Source organism: Mobula hypostoma, chromosome 24 (assembly GCF_963921235.1).
Source record: "Mobula hypostoma chromosome 24, sMobHyp1.1, whole genome shotgun sequence".
NCBI lineage: Eukaryota > Metazoa > Chordata > Chondrichthyes > Myliobatiformes > Myliobatidae > Mobula > Mobula hypostoma.
Window position 1 is genome coordinate 51631351 of NC_086120.1, and position 23535 is coordinate 51654885.

Here is a 23535-nt window from a genome sequence, read left to right on the forward strand (position 1 = left end):
TTCAAACTTGTAAGCAAAATACTGAACAGGGATCATGGCAGGATTTTGAGCAGGGTGGGGGAACAGTACAGAGGGGTCTTGGGGTCCACATCCATAGATCTCTCAAAGTTACTCTCTGGGATAGACTGGGTGGTTAAGAAGACGTATGGCGTGTTGGTCTTCAGGCAATTGAGTTCCCACAGACACCCACTGTTAGCTTGAGTCTGGATCTCCCCACCCCACCCCCAACAGGAACCTCTTTCCCAGTTCCACTTGTCCATGGTGTTTCCTCCTAGAGTCTCCACAATATTACCTGCCAAATATATCCAGAGCCATGGCTGCTCCTCCGGCAGAGTAAACTGAGCCTTCGATCACATTTCGTTGTTCTCCTGTATCTCTGCTCTCACCCACTCTCTTCCCGGACAGAGTATGAACCCATTTCCCCTGTCGCACTTTACAACCCACCAGCCTTCAGATTGAACAGATTGTCTGAACCCTCCCCAGCACAATTGCACCATCAGAGGAACTGGAGAAACAGCATCCCGTCTTCGCTCAAATCACACTGCAGTCTTTTAATCCAATTCTGTCATTTCAGGATTGGCCATGTCTGCTGTAACATCTGTGACATTGGCTCACTGCTTCTCTCTCCGAACAGCCTGACATGGGAGACAAGTCCCACCACCCTGCCACCTGACTGCCCGCTGCCCCACTGTCTTACTGCTCCGATTGATCCATTTGACTGGATCAACATTACATCTCATATACACAGGAATACTGGCCTCACCCTCTCCTCCTCTCTCGTGCCCGTCTCTCACGTACACAGGAGTGCTGGCCTCACCCTCTCCACCCCTCCTCTGCCCGTCTCTCACATACACAGCAGTGCTGGCCTCACCCAAGGGACAACTGCGCAAGTGTGTGAACGTCAGTGAGTTAGTCCGGCATTAAGAGTTCAAAAGGATTCAGCTTTATAGCGCGGGTGTCAGAGTAGAGGGAGTCAGAGTAGGAAGGCTCTGGCTCTACGGGGCTTCGGCGATAACAGATCGAGGCGAGGTAGGTTGCCTGTGCAGAATAGAGACAGGAAGTATGTGCGTGAGGCCAGTGTTCTGTACTGGGTGTCGGATGTGGGATGTCAGGGAGACTCCCAGCCTCCCGGATGGCCACATCTGTGCCAGGTGCATCGAGCTGTAGCTCCTGATGGATGGGTTAGGGAACTGGAGACACAGCTCGATGACCTTCATCTGGTTAGGAAGAGTGAGGTGGTGATAGAGAGTTGCTATAGGCAAGTCATCACACCGGGACCTCAGGAGACAGATAAATGGATAACTGTCAGGAGAGGGAAGGGCAAGAGTCAGATACTAGAGAGTACCCCTGTTGCTGTCCCCCTTAACAATAAGAACTCTGTTTGAGTACTTTTCAAGGGATGGCCTACCTGGGGGACAACATCTTTGGCTGTGCCTCTAGCACAGAGTCTGGCCCTGGGGCTCAGAAGGGTAGGGAAAGGAAGATGGCAGCAGTGATAGGGGACTCGACAGTTAGGGGGTCAATCAGGCAATTCTGTGGATGCAGGAAAGAAACACAGATGGTAGTTTCCCTCCCGGGTGCCAGCATCTGGGATGTTTCTAATCGCGTCCACGATATCCTGAAGTGGGAAGGTGAACAGCCAGAGTTCATGGTACATATTGGTACCAATAACATAGGTAGGAAAAGGGAGGAGGTCCTGAAAACAGACTACAGGGAGTTAGGAAGGAAGCTGAAAGCAGGACCACAAAGGTAGTCATCTCGGAATTACTGCCTGTGCCCTGCGACAGTGAATATAGGAATAGAATGAGGTGGAGGATAAATGCGTGGCTGAGGGATTGGAGCAGGGCGCAGGGATTCAGATTTCTGGATCACTGGGACCTCTTTTGGGACAGGCGTGACCTGTACAAAAAGGACCGGGTTGCACTTGAATCTGAAGGGGACCAATATCCTGGCAGGGAGGTTTGCTAAGGCTATTGGGGAGAATTTAAACTAGAATTGCTAGGGGGTGGGAACTGAACTGAAGAGACGGAGGAAAGGGCAGTTGGCTTACAAATAGAAGAAGCTTGAAGACAGTGTGAGAGACAGGATAGGCAGGTGATAGAGAAGGGATATGCTCAGACCGATGGTTTGAGATGTGTCTATTTTAATGCAAGAAGCATCATGAACAAAGTGGATGAGCTTAGAGCATGGATCAGTACTTGGAGCTATGATGTTGTGGCCACTACAGAGACCTGGATGGCTCAGGGGCAGGAATGGTTACTTTGAGTGCCAGGCTTTAGATGTTTCAGAAGGGACAGGCAGGGAGGCAAAAGAGGTGGGGGCGTGGCATTGTTGATCAGAGATAGTGTCACGGCTGCAGAAAAGGAGGAGGTCATGGAGGGATTGTCTACTGAGTCTCTGTGGGTGGAAGTTAGAAACAGGAAGTGGTCAATAACTCCACTGCGTGTTTTTTATAGACCACCCAAAAGTAACAGGGACAGGGTTGTCATGGTGCAAGATTTTAATTTCCCAAATATTGATTTGCATCTCCATAGAGCAAGGGGTTTAGATGGGGTGGAATTTGTTAGGTGTGCTCAGGAAGGTTTCCTGACACAATATAACCCTACCAGAGGAGAGGCTGTACTTGATCAACTGTCAGACCTCTCAGTGGGAGAGCATTTTGGAGATAGTGATCACAATTCTATCTCCTTTACCATAGCATTGGAGAGGGATAGGAACAGACAAGTTAGAAAGTGTTTAATTGGAGTAAGGGGAAATATGAAGCTAACAGGCAGGCACTTGGGAGCATAAACTGGGAACAGATGTTTTCAGGAAAATGTATGGCAGAGATGTGGCAAATATTCAAGGATATTTGTGTGGGGTTCTGCATAGGTACGTTCCAATGAGACAGGGAATGGATGGGAGGGTAAAGGAACCGTGGTGTACAAAGGCTGTTGAAAATCTAGTCAAGAAGAAAGGAAAAGCATATGAAAGGTTCAAAAAATTTGGTAATGATAGAGACCTAGAAGATCATAAGGCGAACAGGAAGGATCTTAAAAATGAAATTAGGAGAGCCAGAAGGGGCCATGAGAAGTCCTTGGTGAGCAGGATTATGGGAAAACCCCAAGGCATTCTACAAGTACGTGAAGAGCAAGAGGATAATACATGAGAAAATAGGACCAATCAAGTGTGACAGTGGGAAAGTGTGTATGGAACCGGAGGAGACAGCAGAGATACTTAATGAATACTTTGCTTCAGTATTCACTACGGAAAAGGATCTTGGTGATCATACAGATGATTTACAGTGGATTGAAAAGCTTGAGCATATAGATATTAAGAAAGAGGATGTGCAGGAGCTTTTGGAAAGCATCAAGTTGATTAAGTCACCGGGACCGGACGGGATGTACCCAAAGCTACTGTGGGAGACTAGGGAGGAGATTGCTGAGCCTCTGGCAATGATCTTTGCATCATCAATGGGGACGGGAGAGGTACCGGAGGATTGGAGGGTTGCAGATGTCATTCCCTTATTCAAGAAAGGGAGAAGAGATAGCCCAGGAAATTATAGACCAGTGAGTCTTACTTCAGTGGTTGGTAAGTTTATGGAAAAGAGCCTGAGAGGCAGGATTTATGAACATTTGGACAGGAATAATAAAATTAGGAATAGTCAGCAGAGTTTTGTCAAATGCAGGTCGCACCTTACGAGCCTGACTGAATTATTTGAGAATGTGACTAAACACATTGATGGAGGTAGAGCAGTAGATGTAGTGTATATGGATTTCAGCAAGGCATTTGATAACGTACTCCATGCAAGGCTTATTGAGAAAGTAAGGACGCATGGGATTCAAAGGGTTCTTGTTTTGTCCATCCAGAATTGGCTTGCTCACAGAAGGCAAAGAGTGGTTATATTCTGCATGAAGGTCGGTGACCAGTTGTGTGCCTCAGGGATCTGTTCTGGGACCCCTTCGTTTTGTGATTTTTATAAATGATCTGGATGAGGAAGTGGAGGGATGAGTTAGTAAATTTGCTGATGACACAAAGGTTGGGGGTGTCGTGGATAGTGTGGAGGGCTCTCAGAGGTTACAGCGGAACATCAATAGGATGCAAAATTGGGCTGAGAAGTGGCAGATGGAGTTCAACCCAGACAAGTGTGAAGTGGTTCATTTTGGTAGGTCAAATATGGTGACAGAATATAGTATTAATGGTAAGACTCTTGGCAGTATGGATGATCAGAAGGATCTTGGGGTCCGAGTCCACAGGATACTCAAAGCTGCTGTGCAGACTGACTCTGTGGTTAAGAAGGCATACGGTGCATTGGCTTTCATCAGCCGTGGGATTGAGTTCAAGAGCCGAGAGGTAATGTTACAACTTTATAGGACCCTGGTCAGACCCCAGTTGGAGTACTGTGCTCAGTCTGGTCACAGGAAGGATGTGGAAACTATAGAAAGGGCGCAGAGGAGATTTACAAGGATGTTGCCAGGATTGGGGAGCATGACTTATGAGAATAGGTTGAGTGAACTTGGCCTTTTCCCCTTGGATTGGCGGAGGATGAGAGGTGACCTGATAGAGGTGTATAAGATGATGAGAGGCATTGATTGTGTAGAGAATCAGAGGCTTTTTTCCAGGGCTGAGACGGCTAACATGAGAGGGCACAGTTTTAAGGTGCTTGAAAGTAGGTACAGAGATGTCAGCTGTAAGTTTTTTTACACAGAGAGTGGTGAGTGCGTGGAATGGGCTGCCGGCAACGGTGGTGGAGCCAGATACGGTAGGGTCTTTTAAGAGACTCCTGGACAGGTACATGGAGCTTAGAAAACTAGAGAGCTATGGGCAACCTGAGGTAATTTTTAAGTACGTACAAGTTCGGCACAGCTTTGTGTGCCAAAGGGCCTGTTTTGTGCTGTAGGTTTTCTATGTTTCACCCTATCCATCCCTTCTCTCCAACTTGGAATGGCCTTTTCATCTCTCCAGGATCTGACAATGGGTTTCAACCCTTGAAATGTCTCATTTTTCATCATTGCTGTCTAACCTGCTGTGCATTTCCAGCATTTTCTGTTTTTATTTTAGATTTCAGTATACCTACAGCTTATTTTTACTTTATTTACTTTCAAAAGCCGTATTTGCAGTCGAGTTGTGCTCTCCTTGCCCTGAGGGTGTTTGAAAGGACAGTGCAGAAGGAGCTTCTCTCTGTTCTCACCCCGGGCTGACTCGATTTGGGGAGTGTGTGATGTTCATTCTCCCTGTTGCATCCACCTTCTCATCTCATTAACCGTTCAGTAACACCCCCTGTCCTTGCTTCCACTTCTTTTTCTCACCTCTGATTTCCCCTTTAATTTCCTGACTCCATGTTTCCATTGGAATCTGCTTGTTTAAATATATCACATTGTAACTCCACCGTCCTTACATGGTAGCACTGTAGCACCCAGCTCTCCAAAAAACATCTGTGTCACCTCTCTTTGCATTCACCCTCTTCTGTATTTTAAACAAAGCCCCGTATTTCTGTGCTGTCTTTCACATCTCAGCAATTTCCAAACGCGTCGCCAGCTAGGAAGTAGATTTTTTGGAAGCATTATTGCTGCTCTGATGGGGGTGATTTGGAGGCAGCACAGTAACATAGTAGTTGGCGCAACACTTCATAGCACCAGAGACCGGGTTCAGCTCCTGCCGCTGACTGTAAGGAGGTTGTATGTTCTCTCTGTGACCGTGTGGGTTTTTTCCAGGTACTCCAGTTTCTTCCCACAGTCCAAAGATACACAGCCTAGGATTAGTAAGTCATGGGCATACTATGTTGATGATAATTGTGGCCTGCCCACGGCACATACTCTGATTGTATTGGTCGTTGGTGCAAATGTCGTATTTCATTGCATGTTTCAATGTCTTGATATGCATGTAAGAAATAAATTTAATCATTAAAATGTCCACCACAGATTCCCACAAACAAGTGTATTGTAAGTGATCACATCATGCATTTAACCATGGTCTAGGGTTTATGTGTACCCGGAACGGCAGAAGGCACTCACCTGCTCTTCCCTCAGAGAGCGGCCGTGGGGTCAGTTCCTTCCAACAGAGGGACAGACGGGACCTCCGCGTGGCTTGTGGGTGGCGCTGCTGTCGGGAGTGACTACTCTTCCATCAGAGGGATCCTGTAGTGAAGGCTGAGCAGAGGAATGACATGTGAAAGGCTGGCCAGAACGTCTCAGGTCCACCCACTGCTCCCAGCAGCAACAAACACTCCAGGGCCAGGGCTGTGTGAGGCTCACGGAAGTGAACTCCTGCCAAGTTTTATAAATAACTGACAGCAAATAAATAAAATGCTGGAGGTATCAGAAATAGAACAGAAAATGCTGCAGGACCTTGGTAAAACAATGCAGCCACCAGAGTCCTGATGGGTAGCTCCCAGGGGTCCGAGACTGAGGCTGCTTCTATAGAAAGCTAGACTATCAGCTGAATACCAGTGACCGGGCTGGAGAACCTCGCTGAGAGAGTCTGGGCGTCGAGCCCAGGTCACTTATGCCTTCAGCCAATAGTCTGAGCAGCTTTGTGAGAGCTTTGCAAGTCACCAAGCTGATAAAATGCAGTTCACAACACAACTCATATCTTAATAATAATAACTTATTCATAGAGCACTTTCCATACACTCGATGCAGTTCAAAGTGCTTTACAATGGGATAAAGTGCAAACATGAAAATAAAACTAAAAATAAACATTAAAATAAGAGAAAAAGATGTCAGTTAAAAGCAAAGTTAAAAGAATGGGTGTTGGGAAGTGTCAGCTGGGTCTGTATCCCCATAGTTTTAGATATCGAATTCCACAGTTTAGGAGCGTAGTTCAAAAAAACTGACCCGCCAATTGTCTTCTGAGGGAGAATTTTTAAATTAAGAGACCGGCAGGAGAAGACCTGAGAGCTCGAGCAAGATTATAAACCAAAAGTGATTCTATGATGTACTTGGGTCCCAGACCATAAATCTTTTTACAACAGTTTTATTGTTAGCATTCTCAAGTATTTCTCCTGGAATTTAATATTGATCCCCAAAAGGAGAGGCAGTAACGTACAAACTGGGAACAGGAGTAGGTCATTCTGCCCCTCCAGATTGTCCCAATGATTCAATGTGGTCATGGCTGAATCAACTGCAGCACCAATTTCTCAATGACCTCCCACAACTTTCAATCCCTTTCTCATGGCGTCTCGAATTCACTCCATCCTACATATATTCAAACATTGCTTCTGAGAACGAGAGTTCCTGAGACCCACGGCCCTTGGAGGAAAAAATTGTTCTTCTCTTACATGGCAAGTTCACATTCTGGACGATGTTCTGAGTTTCAATTTCCACAGTGAGGGAAGAGTATTCTCTCCATTTTCAGCCCTGCTGAGGACACATCAAGATCTCCCTGTTCCAAACTTCCTGGGCCTGTACTAGTTGAAGTTTAGAAGAATGAGAGGGGATCTCATTGAAACCTGTGAATGTTGAAAGGCCTAGATAGGGTGGACGTGGAGAGGCTGTTTCCTATAGTGGGGAAATGTAGGACCAGAGGGCACAGCCTCAGAATAGAGGGATGTCCCTGTACAGTGGAGATGAGGAGTAATTTCTTTAGCCAGAGGGTAGTGAACCTGTGGAACTCATTGCCACAGATGCTGTGGAGGCCAAGTCATTGGGCATATTTAAAGCGGAAGTTGGTTGATTCATGATCAGTCATGATGTCACAGGTTACGGAGAGAAGGCAGGAGAATGAAGTTGAGAGGGATAATAAATCAGCCATGATGGAATGGCAGAGCAGACTCAATGGGCTGAATGGTCTGCTCTATGTTATAGTCACGCTTGTGCCAGTGGGTACGAGCCTGTTCAACTCTCAATCTAATTCACCTTCCTAAACCGTTCCCAATGTCTGGTGAGTTGGCTTGTGGCAGAACAGGATTGGTTGTCCTCAGGGTGTCAGGAGTCAAACTGGAACGGTGGAAACTCAAGGGCCTGTGATCTGCATATCCCTCACTGATGATGAAACATGTGGCTTTTTAGAGAAGGCTTTTAACTGCTCTGCAGAGGTTCAGCAGTGATTAGCATTCATGAGTTTAAAAACTGTGAGTTCTGGTCCCACTCCTCAGAATGCAATCTGCACCTTGGCCAACACGCCCTATGCAGTACCAGGGGAATGCCACCTTGGCCAACACCCCCTATACAGTCCCAGAGGAATGCCACCTTGGCCAACACACCCTATCCAGTACCATGGGAGTGCCACCTTGGCCAACACGCCCTATACAATCCCAGGGGAATGCCACCTTGGCCAACATGCCCTATGCAGTACCAGGGGAATGCCACCTTGGCCAACACCCCCTATACAGTCCCAGGGGAATGCCACCTTAGCCAACACACCCTATCCAGTACCATGGGAGTGCCACCTTGGCCAACATACCCTATGCAGTACCGGGGGAGTGCCACCTTGGCCAACACACCCTATGCAGTACCAGGGGAGTGCCACCTTGGCCAACATGCCCCATGCAGTAGCAGGGGAGGGCCACACTTCCAGAGGTGCTGCTGTTCAGAACAGACGCACCCTCAGATAGACAGCATGGCAGGGCATCACTCGTTTGCTCTGCATCTTGGTGTGTATTCACTCCCTCAGGAGCAGGTTGTTGAGTATAGGAGTGCAGTGCGGGTGTACAGTCTGCAGAGTTTCCTACACTGCCACAGTCACAGAGCGAAAGTTGATATGTTCTTGGGAGAAGGCAGGAAAATTGGGTTGAGAGGGAAAGTAAGTCAGCCATGATGGAATGGCGGAGCAGATGGGCCGAAAGGCCGAATTCTGCTCCAGAGTCTAATGATTTATAGTGCTCTGAGATTGTACTGTCAGGCAAGTCCGCTCTGTGGGTGGAAGCCCTCTGCATCAGAAGACGAGGGTTTGTCAGTGAGTGACATTTCCTATCACAGGGGTGGGAATTGTGAGGTGATGCTGCATCTCTACAAAGCTCCAGTTACACCACACGGAGTGTTGTGTTCAGTTCCAGTGTCCTCACTGTAGGAAGGACGTGCGAGCTTTAAAGACGGTGTAGCAGAGATTCACCAGGATGCTGTCTGGGTTAGAGAGCATGTCTTATGAGAGTAGGCTGAGTGGGCTAGGGCTCTTTTCTTTGGAGAGGAGGAGGATGAGGGGTGTCTTGATAGAGCTGTGTAAGATAACAAGAGGCATAGACAGAGTGGACAGCCAGAGACCTTTCCCTAGGGTGGCAATGACTAATACGTCGGGACATAATTTTAAAGTGATTGGAGGAAAGTATAGGGGGAAGTCAGGGGTGGGTATTGTTTTCAAACACAGAAAGTGGTGGGTGTGTGGAACACCCTGTCAGAGGCAGATACCTTAGGGACATCTCCCTTAAGAATCTTAGGTAGGGACATGGATGTTAGAGTAACAGAGGGTTATGTAGAAGGGTTAGGTTGATCGTGGAGTGGGTAAAAGGGTCAACTCAACTTAGTGGGCCGAAGGGCCTGTACTGTTTAACAAAGACAGAGTGATTATTGGCTCGAGGTTAGCACCATCACCACAGAGTTTCCCATCACCGCTCCACACATCTCAATGAGTGCAGTCTCACAACATCACTATCAGGCTTTTATCACTGATGTGTGGACAGTGGTACATTGCAAAGACAAAAATCTACAAAAATATAAAAATTGTGCCAAAAAGAGAGTAATGAGACAGCATTCATGGACCATTCAGAAATGCAATGACTGGAGAAAAAAGCGGTTCTTGTATTGTTCAGTGTGGCACATTCATTCAGCTGGGGAAGGACCTAACAAACATTTTCCAAATGATCGAAGTGTTTGGCCACATGGTCAGAATGAAGCAAAGCAGAAAAGGGGGCTGCCAACTGGAGTGAAGAGAGTTTCACCATCATGCTGCCTGCATTGGAGAGTATCAGTACAAGGAGAATTTGGACAGAGTTGAATTGTTTTCTCTGGAGTGTCGGAGGCTGAGGGGAAATCTGAGAGAATTTTATAAAAGTATGAGACCCATAGGTGGATAGTCAGAGTGGAAATGTCAGATGCTAGAGGGTTTGTACTAAAGGTGAGAGAAGGAAAGTCTAAAGAAGATTGACGAGGCAAGTTTTTTAAAATCAGAGAGTAGTGGGTGCTTGGCCCACGTGGCCAGTAGAGATGTTGGAAACAGACACGGTAGAGATATTCAAGAGACAGTTGGACAGGCATCAGCCCATAGGCAGGAAGATGGGATTAGTGTGGATGGGCCATAGGGTCTATAATGTTCTGAGTTCTGTATTCGCTTACCAATAAATCCAGTCTGAAACACCCTTCTACATGGAATGGGGTGGGAGGGGGATGTGGAACTCATTGCCAAGGAGAAACGTCAGGGAGATGCTGGAGGAAGAGGAGGAGGAATAAATAGATTGTGAACTCTGAGGGGGCAGAGAGGGTCGGGCAGAGGCTGATGGGAAGCTGAGACAACAGCATGAAGCCGGGCCGAACAATCTTTATTTAAGCATAACAGATTCTGTGAACAGAAAAGTCACAATGAAATGAAGCATCACTAGTAAATGGTCAAAGAGTGTGGGTTGTGAGAGATGTTGATGCAGGAGCAGTTCATGAACGTGCAGCAGTGCAGACGTGGGGGAGACAAATTTCAGACAAACCTCAAGCCTTCATGTTCTGACATGAAGGTCATTCATGCTGCTAAATATAAATTTCTTTGCTCTGTTATTGCAGTCAAATGAGCTTGATATTGCTGAAACCAGGAGTTATGTTGCGCTGTGTCTGGAGCTCCAGCCTTTGATCATTCCCAGGGGCTTGGCGGCTTGGAAGGGTGTTGTGGCCCAGCCCTGGTCAATGGGCAGACACTTCAGAACCCTCCTGGGATTTGGAGGAAGGCAAAACAGACACGAAACAGGCAGATTAAAAGACTGGGTCAACTCAAAGTTAGTGACTGTTCTCTGGGCACCTGTCGCACCTGACAGGAGTCATCTCCCAAACTAACACACACACAAAATGCTCGAGGAACTCACAAGGCCAGTCATGTTTCAGACCAGGACTGCAGATTCCAAATATCTACAGAATCTCTTGTGATTTGTCTCCAAACTTCTGGGTTTGGCCTAGAGTCTCCAGAAACAAACAGCTAATTTCCTCAACTTGGCAGCAACTCCAGAGAAACATTGTACTGTGATTGGGAAAGGACAATCTGATACAGGGCAGGAGTTTGTGGAGATTTGGTATGTCACCAAACAGATTAGCCAGCTCCAGCATGAGCACTTGCCTCCCCAGCATCGAGGACATCTTCAAAAGGTGATGCCTCAAAAAGATGGCATCCATCACCCAGAATATGCCATCTTCTCATTGCTACTATCAGGGAGGAGGTACAGGAACCTGAAGACACACAGTCAGTGATTCAGAAACAGCTTCTTCCCCTGGGCCATCAGATTTCTGAATGAACATTGAACCCAAGAACCTTACCTCACTACTTTTTCTCATTTTGCACTACCTATTTAATGTAACATACATACATAAACAACAAATTTCATGACATATACCAGTGATATTATTTCTGATGGCTTTCAACCCATCATGCCGATGCTAGCTCATTGAACATACTCCAATTTTTCCCTGTTCTGTGCTTCCTGGACAAATTTGGTCCCTTTGAGCAGTTCTCTGGTTACAATTGGTAAGGGATGGTTGAATCAATCTTCCCTGTCACCAGGCAGGACACTCCAGACAAAACAACACCAGCCTTTTCACTCAACCTGGAGATACATGGGATGCTTCTGATGCTGAAAACCTGCAGCAACCAGATTTTTTTTGGTAGCTGTATGCTTTTCTGCTGTCGGAATTACGTGATGTGTGCTGTGTGTGACAGCTGGTACAGTGTTTTACACCTTGGCCCAGGAGGAACATGGCTTCATTTGGCTGTATTCATGGGAGCGGTTGAATGGCGAGTAAACTTGAACTTGAAGAACACACCTAAAGTACTGGAGGAACTCAGCAGGTCAGGAAGCATCTATAGATGGAAATGAACATTCAGTGCTTCAGAGTGAAGGGTCTTGGCCCAAATTCTCAACGGTTTATTCCTTTCCATGGATGCTGCCCGAGCTGCTGAGCTCCCCAGCATTGTGTGTGTGTGCTGCTCTCACTCGGTGTGTCTTCCCTGGAGTCAGGAGGCTGAAGAGTGGCCTCGTGGAGGTTTATAAAATCATGAGGGTGCAGATAAGGTGGATAGTGACCAAGAACTGGAGAGGTTAAATCCAGTGGGCACAAGTTAAAGGTCAGAGGGCAAGATTCATAAAGGAACCTGAGCAGCAAATTTTTCTCCGCAGAGGGGGGTGGGTACATGGACGAGCTGCCTGGGGAAGTGCTTGCGACAGGTAGAATGACAATGCTTGAAAGACACTAGGACAGGTACTTGGAGAGGAAAGGTTTAGAGGGATGAGGGCCAAATGTGGGACCACCTCAGACCGACACCTTGGTGATTGGGCCAAGGGGCCTGTTCCTGTCCCCCTCTCTCTCTCTCTCTTCAACTCTAGAATTTCTTCTGATATCTTTGTTAGTCTTTCAGGTCAGGGTGGAGGGAGCAATTTTGACTGGTGGGGGGGGGTGGATATGGGAGAGGTTACAGCAGCCCCAGGAACAGATCGCACTGCAGTCAGCAACGTTACAGCTCCTGGCTGCCACCCATCTCTCAGTTGACAAAAAACTGCAGGGCAACCCAAGTATCTTGCCTGGGATTTCCTGTGGGATTGTCCAGTCAGAGGGACAGCAGCCTGGAGCTCTAGACAAAATCCCGCCTATTCCCTGGTGGGTGGTGGCAGGGGCAGAGGTCAAGAGGCCCCTGGAATCTTCCCCTAGCTAAATTTAGGGCTTCTGCAACTGAACATACCTTACTATGAAAGGGCAAAACTCCAGTCGAGTGAGGAACGAACATCTGCTGCCAACTGTGTGTTACCAGCCTGAGTCAGGGAGAGATCAGGAGCAGGAACCATTCATCTCTCTCACATACAGGCAATTTAAATGGTTCAGCATGGACAGATGGACTGAAGGGCTGTTTCTGTGCTGTACTTTCTACAACTGTACATGTCTGTCTCCCAGCCTCTGACACCATCTTGCCCACATCTGAGAGGATTCCCAAGATCCGACGATCCCAATTTGCAATGACTCTGGCACCCTCCAGCCCTGAGGCAAGCTTTTCTCACCCTTCACCACCTTCCCTTCCTGATTTCACGTCAAACTAACCCAACATTCCTCCGGGCCCTTGTCTCCACGTCTGTCCACATTCATGAGCTCTCCACTCCGGCCCCCCCCCACCCCTCAACAGATGAGATGTCAACTGTGGGTGACAAGCCCCACCTGCACCAACATAAATTTACACTCCTCAATCATGTCCACTCACAGTTTCCTCCATGCCAGCACAGACCCAGCCACTCAGAGTCACGGAGTCACAGACGGTAGAAACAGGCTCTTTGGTTTATCTATGCAAATTTATTTATTGATTGAGCTGCAGCTCAGAACAGGCCCTGCTGGTACTTTGAGCCGCGCCGCCCAGTAATCCCCCGATTTAACCCTCACCTAACCACGGGACAATTTACAATGACCAATTCACCTACCAGCCAGTACATCTTTGGATTGTGGGAGGAAACTGGAGCACCTGGAGGAAATCCACACGCTCATGGGGAGAACGTACAAACTCTTTACAGTTAGCGGCAGGAATTGAACCTGTCTTGCTGGTAATGTACAGCACTGTGCTGGCCACCACACTACTGTGTCGTCCCACCCGTCTCTTCCCTCTGTGCTCCGATCATTCAGCTACCTGTCCAGGTGTCTCTTCAATGTTGTTACTGTTTCTGCCTCCTCTGGCAGTTCATTCCAGACACCAACTACCTGATGAGTGAGAAAAATCTAACCCTCAGATCCCTTTTAAACCTCCCCCCTCTTATCTCAACCTTTACCGTCTAGTTTTAGACATCACAACTATGGGGAATAAACTCCATCTTGATCATGTGACCTCTGCCCACTTCACTTCAGGGAAAACGGTCCCAACGTATCTAGAGATGAGAAAATCCAAGCAACACACACAAAATGCTGGAGGAACTCAGCAGGCCAGGCAGCATCAATGGAAAAAAAGTACAGTCGATGTTTTGGGCCAATAGCCTTCATCGGAATTCCTATCCAGGCTCTCTGTAGAATACAAGTCTAGAACACTACAGCACAATACAGGCCTTCAGCCCATGATGTGTCAAACCTTTAACCTACTGAGATCAATCTAACCATTCCCTTCCACATAACCCTCCATTTTTCTATCATCCATGTGCCTATCTGAGAGTTTCTAAAATATCCCCAATATATCGGCCCCTATCACTTCCCCTGGCAGCTCATTCCACACCTACCACACACTCTGTAAAAAAAAACTTACCTCTGACATCCCCCCAACCGCACTTACCTCTAAACACCTTAAAATTATGCCCGCACATATTCACCATTGCCATCCTGAGAAAAAGTCTCTCTCTGTCCACTCTATAATTTTATACACCTCTATCGAGTCACTGCTCATCCTCGCTCTCCTTAGCTCACTCAACCTATCTTGATAAAACATGTTCTCTAGTCCAGGCAACAGCTTGGTAAATCTCCTCTGCACCCTTTCTAAAACTTCCACATTCTTCCTACAATGAGGTGGTCAGAACAAAACACAATGCCCCCAGTACCAGCAATGTTCCTAAGAACCTTCCATCTGCCACCTCGAGCATGATCACATCTTTCCGATAGCATGGGACCAGAGCTGTACTCAACACTCCACGACCAGCCTCTCCAGCATCCTGTAAAAATTTAAAACACAGGAGGTCCTGCAGGTGCTGCAAATCCAGTCACCAAAATGCTGGAGGAATCTGTGGATGGGAAGAGCCAACATTTTGGGCTGAGACCCTTCATCAGGACTGGGGGCGGGGGGTGGGGGGTAGTCTCAGCCCAAATGTCAGCACTTTATTCGTCTTCATAAATGCTGTCTGGCCCGCTGAGTTTCTCAAGCATTTTGTGTATGTTGCTCTTGCACAACTGAAAGACAAGATTCTAATTTTATGCTCTCAACACTGAACCATCGCACTGAACCCCCGTGAAGCTGCAATACCTCTCAGGCCCTACCAAACCTCCCTGCAGCGCGCAGCAGTTTAGTCCGTCGGAGGGTGGTGGGTTCCTGCAGGTCAGCTCCAGGCCGGTTCTTCTGCCAAGCCGATGCCAGGTGGACCACAAGGAAATAACTGATGGGATATACTCTATGTACCTAAAAAATGTATCTCCAACAGCACTGAATCACAGCACACAGAACCACGCTGGCATATGTCATGAATATGTTGGTCTGCGGCAACTGCATATTACAATACATAATAAAAACTACAAGAAATATATATATGAAAGTTAAATTAAATAAGTAGCCCAAAAAAAGTGGTGAGGTAGTGTTCATGGGTTCATGGTCCATTCAGAAATCTGCTGTCAGAGGGGAAGAAGCTGTCCCTGAACAGTGAGTGTGTGTCCTCAGGCTCGAGTGCCTCCTTCTTGACGGTAGCAATGGGAAGCTGGCATGTCCTGGGTGATGGATGCCGTGCTTTCAAGGCATCACCTTTTAAAGGTGTTCTCTGTGCTGTGGAGGTCAGTGCCCATGATGGAGCTGGCTGAGTTTACAACTTTCTGCAGCTTTTTTCAATCCTGTACAGCAGCCCCTCCATATCAGGCAGCGATGCAACCAGTTAGAATACTCTCCTCAATACATCTGTAGAAATTTGTTAGAGTCTACAAAACCCCCGCAGTTCCTCACTCAGGCTACTCCGACAGGACCTCCCAGACCCCCATTGGGCTACAGGCATGCAGGTTCTCCTCCAGCTGTACATCAACCTGACCTGGAGATATATCACCTGTCCACTGTGTGAGTCTGCAGGTACTCTGCCCAGCAGCACAGAGGGAGCCTCCTCAATACACAGGGCAGTGGGCAGCTCCATCATCTGTCAGGGACAGCCAGGAGTGGAGCACAGATACAAGAGATCCTGCGAATGCTGGAAACCCCGAGCAACACACAAAAATGCCGGGGGAACTCAGCAGGTCAGGTAGCATTTATGGAAATGAATAAACAGCAGACGTTTCAGACCAAGACCCTTCATAAGGACTGAAAAGGATGGGGAAAGAAGCCAGAATAACAGAGTAGGTGAGGGGAAGGAAGACAAGCTGGAAGCTGATAGGTGGAAAAGTTAAAGGGAGGAATCTGATCGAAGAGGAGAGTGGATCATGGGAGAGAGGGAAGGAGGAGGGGCATCAGGGAGGTGATAGGCAGGTGAGGAAGAGGTAAGAGGCCAGAGTGGGGAATAGAAGAGAGAAGGGGGAGGAGAAAGATACTAGAAATTGGAGAAATTGATGTTCATGCATCAGGATTTGTGCATCTTGAATAAATAAGTTCAAAAAGCTTCCCAATACTGTACTTGTAACATCTCTGAACGCTCTCCTGCCTTCCCTGGTTGACTGTAGTTATACTTAGCCTCTGTCTGTGATCTGGACTTTTGAAAGGAAGCACACAGTTCTACTCCCACGACCCCTCTCACCCTGTCTGTCAGTGTCCGGGCAGTTCCACTCTTGACGAAGGCATTCTCTCCACCTCCAATGCAAAGGCAGCTATTCCTCATATAGACATCAGCAAGATGCCATCGGATGTGCTCGTAAGGGAAGCATGGCCAGAGCTACCCTCCCCTCCCCTCCCCTCCCCTCCCCTCCATCTCCAAGGGAATGACATTCTGCTCGGGTTTTATGGGCAACGTCCGCAGTGAGCAGGTTCAGGCACAGTCGGATGGACTGAGCTTCCCACAGACCCTGGGAACAGAAGGAACTAACACTGGCCAAATTCTTCAACATTCCTTTCCCAGCCAGGGCAGCGTCTGTGATCACAGCTGACACACAAGTGAGAGTGTCGTCTATCTCAGAATCAGAATCAGAATCACCGACAGACCTCGGGAAATTTGTTGTTTTCCAGCAGCAGTACATTGCAAGCCATGGAAACTTGCCACGTTACAACAAGAACATATTAAAGTGCAAAAAAAGAACAAAACACTGAGGTAGTGTAGATAGTTTCGTTGTCCACTCAGAACTCTGATGGCATTGGGGGAAAAGTTGCTCTAAAACATTGTACAGTATGTGTGTTTTCAGGCTCTTGTACCTCCTCCTTGATGGTAGTAATGAAAAAGAGGGCAGGAGAGTCCTTTTCTTGAAGCACCATTTTTTGGCTATCTCCTTGAGGCTGGGGAGGCCAGTGTCCATGATGGAGCTGGCTGAGTTTACAGCCTTCTGCAGCTTTTTCCAATCCTCTGCATTGGCCCCTCCATGTCAGATGGTAATGCAACCAGTTAGAATGCTCTGCACCATTGTCCCTCCAAGCTGCATGACTGCGCAGTAACTGAAATGCTGCTGCACAAATAGCCTTTGTTGCCACGCAGCTACTCGTTCTAAATATTCACAGTATGCGTATTACAAACAAAAACATTTTAAGTACCACACAGTTTTCAGGCCTTGAAAGTACTTCCTGCTCAGAACAACGGTTGTAGAAACCATTAGAGGGGATGTTGCTATCCACAGTATCCTGTAGAAGCTTTCTACAGTGTTTGGTGTCATACCAAACACCAAATCTGGTTCACAGGCAAAGTTCTGGAGGTGAGCAGGTCACTCCTCCTGTTCACTACCTCATGACCCCTGATCAGAATGGGACAGAGGAACCAGAAGAGGTCTTCTGGACCTTCAAGCTCTCTGCCTTTCACCAAGGTTGTGGCTGATCTACTCCTGGTCATCTTCCTGCCCTATCCTATGTTCCTCAGCTTCCTTAACGTGCAGAAACTCTGTTCTGAGTGAACTCAGTAGCAAAGCTTCCTCAGGGTTAGGGAATTCCAGAAGTTCACCTCCTCCCAGTTCTAATTGATCTGTCCCCTCTTTCCAACTTTGTAATCCCTAGTTCTAAAGGCTTCAGCGAAGGGAAGCATCCCCTTAATGCCCAGCTTCTCAAGCACTGGGAGAATTTTGCAAGTCTCAAATGAGATCTCGCCACCTCCTTTTAAACCTGGGAGAATACAGTCAGCATCCACTCTTCATATCAACCATCATAGGAATATTCTCATGAACCTTCACCACACTCCCTCTGTGGCAACTTATTTTTTTTAAGATAAGATGACCAAAACTATGCGCAATATTCCAGTCTTGATCTCACACAGTAATAACTACAGCTAAACTAGTGAATACTCTGCCAACACCAAGGTTTTGTCACTAGGACAGCAAACGTTTATTGTTTACCTGTGCTGTACACTACATGCGCTTTGAATTATGTTTTATTTACTTGTTTATGATAATATTTTGGTTGATGTGATGTGCATGATATATGTTTCGAGAGTGCATCGTGGCCCGGAAGAACATCGATTGATTTGGTTGTATATGTGTAGTGAGATGAAACAAAACTTGAACATCTTTACTCCCAGACTCAGATTTTTCAATGATAAGGATCAATGGACCTTTTAATTCTGCATTTGCTTTTCGGGTTACAGTGACTCGTACAGCACTGCAGCAGAGCTCAGCTCTCTGGTATTTGTAGAGGTGAGGACAGACGCAGAATTGCTGCTCGGTTGTTTTTCTATTTCTTTGTTCCACTGTAAATTGCCCTCCTCTTTCTGTAGGACCGCATTGGCCCCACCAGTCTTTTGAATCACATACCCACACAAACACAAGAGATTCTGCAGATGCTTGATATCCCCATCACCCCACGAGCCTCCACATGTTCACCGCTCCCCTCTGTTTCTCACCAATGTACACAATTGTCTTGCCTTTCTCCATCAATTTCTCGGCTTTCCTTTGCCAAATTCCAACCTGCTCCCTCTCTCTAGAGCTACAGTTATTTCTGGTGAATTATTAATGTTCCTTAAGGTTGTTATAGGCAGGGGTGGTAATGGGACAGGCTCCCACTACCTATGAGATGCTCCCAGTGGCATCCACCTCAGGGCTGCTGACAACCAAGTCCAGCTCCAGGCCTTCGCATGTGGTTCAGCTACTAAGCCCGGTGGAACCGTTTCTACCAACAGGAGGAAGGGCAATAGCGGGTTACTGCTGCCTTAAAACCAGTCACTTTGGGCATCTGGGGCTCATCAACTGTGGTTGGCAGCTTACCTAGGAGGAGGAAAACTTTGATCTCAAACCAGAGAAGGCTTCAGGAGAGGGAAGAATCTGGAGCTGGAGTCCACAGTCTGAAGCTGCAGTCCCACGTAGAGTTCAGTGCTGACTGACACCTCCTGCGACGTTGTGGGTACCAAACTGTAGCAGCTATTCCTTTGGGTTCATCCGATGCACGGAGGGGGGAGCTTGCTACATGGTCAACAGCTTGCTCTCCATTTCGTGCCCCCGGGCTTGCGTATCTAGACAGCTAGGACGCAATATCCATTGTCAACTCTGACCGGCGGAAGCCCTCTCATATTAAGTGTGCGAAGGAAGTGTGCAATCAAGTGATCACCTTCGTCACTTTTCTTGTGATCGCAAGACCACGTTGGACATTGCTAATGTGAAATGCTGAAAGCACGATTTACTGGTGCATCGGGGAATGGCTCGGGGTGGGAGGGTGGGCTGCGTGGCTTCAGTCAGAGAGAGGTCTAGGCCTCAGGCCGTGGTGTCGCCTACTTGTAGCTGCCCAGGGAGAGGCACTGGAGTAGGACACTCCACTGGAGTGCTGGAGGCAGCATGGCATCGTGTGCATGCCGGAATCGGTGATGTCCCCACGGTTTGCTTGGCCAAAGACAAGCTGTATTGTGTTCAATTGCAGATAGCTGTAACATTCATGGACTCAGGGCTCAGACTATTTTTTGTGTGACTACCTTATGTATTCTATATGTGCCTTGTGCTGTATGTGACTGTTTTGCAGCTTGGCCCTAGAGTAACGCTATTTAATTTGGCTGTATTCATAGGTATTTGTGTATGGTTGAATGACAATGAAACTTGAACTTAAACTAACTATTCCCAGCTGGGCTGGAGTTGTTCATCTCCACTGTTCGGGTTTGGCTGTAATGCATGTCAAGGCCCAAGAGCTGGAGGGCACCAGCTCAAACACTTAAAGTGGCTACTTGGGCAAATATTGATCATAATCAGGATAGTGAATCTGTGGAAAAAAGGGGTGAGAGGGAAATCAGCCATGATTGAATGGCAAAACAGATTTGAAGTGCCAAACTGCTCTTACATCTTATGGTCTTATATGATGAAAAAGGAGGAGGAGAAGATAGCGGCACGAGGGCAGCGCGCGTGACCTCTCCGGTGATGATGTCTGTTATCTGTCAAGTAGGGGACCGTGCACAATTCTGATTTGATGGATACAGATCTGAGAGTACGGAGGAACATCTGGAAAACTTCTGAAATGCCCGCTTCGCTGCCACTGCCGCTGTGTGGTAACCGGAATCTCTGGAGCAGAAGGCCCCGAAACCCTTGGCTTTGCTTGTTTCAGCTGCTGGGGCGAGATCGACGGCGCTCGGCAGAGGATGGCACTCGGGAGGCTATATGGGAGGGGCTGGTTGGAAGCTCGAAGTTTTCGGACGGATGGACTCGGTGTTGGCTGTGGTCGGCTGCTTCCAAGGTATCGGCAAGTTGACGGTGCCTGGAGGTTTATGGCAGGGAGTTTCTCCCTTTGGCCGCCTGCTATCGGGGACTCTGGAGTCGATCGACTCGGGGACTTTGAGACTTTTTTTTACCGTGCCCGTGGTTTGTTCTTCATCAAATTATGGTATTGTTTTGCACTGCTGTAACTATATGTTATAATTATGTGGTTCTGTCAGTGTTAGTCTTTGGTTTGTCCTGTTTTCTGTGACATCACTCCAGAGAAACATTGTTTCATTTCTTAATGCATGTATGCATTTCTAAATGACAATAAAAGAGGACTGAGTGTTCTCATAATCTAATGATAGCACTTTATATACAAATGGTTTAATCCAATCTGAAACTAGAATTTTGAATCTGAACAAGCAAATCTCAAAGGTGAGGGATGCAACTTGGCTTTGTGACATTAGAAACTTTTTTAAAAAATTCAATGGTTAACATTTAACATTTAAAGAATTAATACCTGGTTTACAAGGTACAACCTTTTTAGGCAAAAGAAATAGGAAAAGTGGTCAACAGCTTCTGGAGGCAGTGTGGAATCGGTGACATCCCCAGAGAAAGTAGGCAGCATTGAATAAACAGGTTTCCATCAAAGCAGCAAGCCTGGCTAGGGGAAGTATCAGCACTGGGCAGAGAACAATGAGAGACGAAGGACCTGAAGCATTGAGGTCTTTCCATTCCACAACCTGTTTGATGCAATACTGTCAGGAAGGAGGTACAGGAGCATCAGGACCAGGACTGCCAGAGAGGGCAGCTCCTTCTTCCCTCAGGCTGTGAGACTAAGGGAAGGTCTCATCACCATGTCTACTGCTTACTGTTTACCTGTGCTGCGCAATACATATATTTTGAATTTTTAAATATTTATAAAACATAGGAGCAGAATTAGGCTATTCGGCCCATCAAATCTGCTGCACATTCCATTATGACTGATTTATTATCCTTCTCAACTGCATTCTCCTGCCTTCTCTCTGTAACCTTTGACACCTTGATTAATCCAGAACCCACCAAACTCTGTTTTAAATATACCCAATTCTTTGTCCTCACCCAAGCCTGATGAGCCAAAGCCTGAACACTCCAATACTGTGCACTCACACAAAGCCACTCCACTTACAGCTGGCTTCTTTTCACTGGCCCCTGCTGGGCCTGATAGATCACTATGATTGCAGCCCACTGAAAAGTCCCGAAAGCAGCCAAGCTCTTTTTAAACCCGGCGCTGCATCAGCAATGAACAACCTCGCTTGTGGATTGCAACCCACCATCTGCAATCACCAGGATGCTGTTTGCTGAACCAGCAACACACGGTAATATTTTAAGTGCCGAGTGTGATATACGTTTTGTGGGTGCACTGTGGTCCGGAGGAAGATTGTTTCATTTCATTCTATACATGTACAGTCAGATGACAATAAACTCGAAGAAATAAAGTAGGTGTGAGAAGGGAGCAGGAGCCACATGGGCAGACGAAGGGACCTCCATAAGATAAACATGAAGGAAATGGGCATCTGAAGTTAAATTCTGTCTGCTATGGATGGAGCCAAGAGAGATTACCCTGGGGAATACGCAGAGGAGAGAAAATAGAGAAGATAAAACAAATCTGAAAGAAATAGAGAAGACAATATCTGGGTGAGTGAATGGCGAACTCAACAAAAAGTGTTGGTACCACTGAGGAGTCGTGGGACTCGGCAACACCACGTCAGAGCAAGGCATTGCATGTCCAGATCCCAGCACCACGATGGCCAGGTATGACCGTGCGCAGGATCCACTACTGCTTCCTCAGGAACCACAACTTTCATTTCAACCACGTGAATCCTCTCAGGGAAAGTATCTGATCTGGTCACAGAGCCTGGCACCAATACCATAACCCTAACTTCACTCACCCATAAACTCACTTCCAACAACTCTTCATCTCGTGTCCTCGATATTTATTGTTTGTTTATTTATTATTATTGTTTCTTAGAAATTTATTGTTTGTTTATTTATTATTATTGTTTCTTAGAAACATAGAAAACCTACAGCACAATACAGGCCCTTCAGCCCACAAAGTTGTGCTGAACATGTCCTTACCTTAGAAATTACTAGGCTTACCCATAGCCCTCTATTTTTCTAAGCTCCATGTACCTATCCAAAAGTCTCTTCTTTTTGTATTTGTAGAGTTTGTTGTCTCCTGCACTCTGGTTGATGTGCCCTAGTTGAGCAATTGTTCATTGATTCTTTAATAGTTACTATTCTATAGATTTGTTGAGTATGCCCACAAGAAAATGAATCTCAGGGTAGTATATGGTGACAGAAACTATGTACTTTGTTAATAAATTTACTCCGGACTTTTATTTTTGCATTATATTATTTTATACATTTCATTTTGAGACTTACTATATATAGGTATTGCTTTGTACTACAGCCACAAAAGAACAAATTTCTGGTTCTCCAGCACCTGCAGAATCTGGTGTTTAAAATTTCAGGATGTTGGGAGAATTCCGAGTGTGGGAGATTCTCTCCGATGTTGATCCAGCGATGGAGAGAGCCCTCTGAGTGGTGTTTTGGGGAGGGCGAAGCAATGTGATTTGGGAAGGAATCTAGTTTTGTGGGATGAATTGTGAACGGGGAGATTGAAAACAGTCTGCTCCAGAGGGCAGGGCCAACATCTTTAGCTGTCTGCCAACCCTGGTTCATTTGGCTGGTGTTCAAACAGCTGCCTCGAGGAACGTTACCCAGTCATAGAACGAAAGTCTCAGTGGGTTTGAGTTACCGGAATTACTGGTGGGCGGGGAGGGGAGGGGGGCGGTGCAGATCTGATCTAGGGGTTGGGTCCATTTCTATGAATAGAGATCGGCTCTTGTCCTCCTGTGCTGTGATGAAAGGAGGAGAGGAATAGAGAAGCTTGTGATATTAAAAAGACATTTGGTGAAGTATGTAGACAGGAAAGATTTAGATGGAAGTGGGG

At 46.9% G+C, this 23535-nt stretch overlaps 1 protein-coding gene across 1 annotated transcript in view; it reads right to left on the reverse strand.

Moving 5' to 3' along the window:
• Positions 1-23535, reverse strand: part of mef2b (myocyte enhancer factor 2b) — a 140060-nt gene that overhangs the window by 68652 nt on the left and 47873 nt on the right. Inside the window, exon 2 of the mRNA XM_063032301.1 lies at positions 5994-6128. The gene's annotated coding sequence lies outside the window, so the exon portion shown is untranslated. The remainder of the gene's footprint in view (positions 1-5993; positions 6129-23535) is intronic.